This window comes from Tigriopus californicus, chromosome 4 (assembly GCF_007210705.1).
Source record: "Tigriopus californicus strain San Diego chromosome 4, Tcal_SD_v2.1, whole genome shotgun sequence".
Lineage (NCBI taxonomy): Eukaryota > Metazoa > Arthropoda > Copepoda > Harpacticoida > Harpacticidae > Tigriopus > Tigriopus californicus.
The window spans coordinates 412,810-413,318 of NC_081443.1; positions in this window are offsets into that span (position 1 = coordinate 412,810).

Below are 509 nucleotides of genomic sequence, written 5' to 3' on the forward strand. Positions count from 1 at the left end.
GGGATCTCACCACCATCACAATGTCGCTACTAAAGAGTGCAATTAATCTTCTGTGGGGGGAAGGAGCTTCCGCGAACGTGAGTAGTAGTGACTAGGGAGCTAGCTGAGCAGTGACACACAAGAACGCGGGATTAACAGAGAGTACGAAAGTAAAGTGGAACCAAGGAAATTCACCCTGGAACCACAATTGGAACACGTCGTCCACGTCGTCCATGCGAGCAAGAAGACGACGAAAATCACTTATTTTGATTGAGAGATTGAGTTCCCAACGGCGATGTGATTGCTCCTCTCCTCACTCCCTTACTTCAAGGAGAACTGGGTGGGTTCCGTTCCCAAATTAGATGGAACAGGTTTCCCCGTTTAGAGGGGATTGTCTCACGAGGAAGAACGCTTTCTTCAACCGGGAATGGAGCGTGGAAATGCCAATGACGATGTTGATGCGCAACGACTAACGCTAGAGAAATCGTAAAAGTGTTTTCTGAGACATACAAATTATTTAAGGCCAGAAT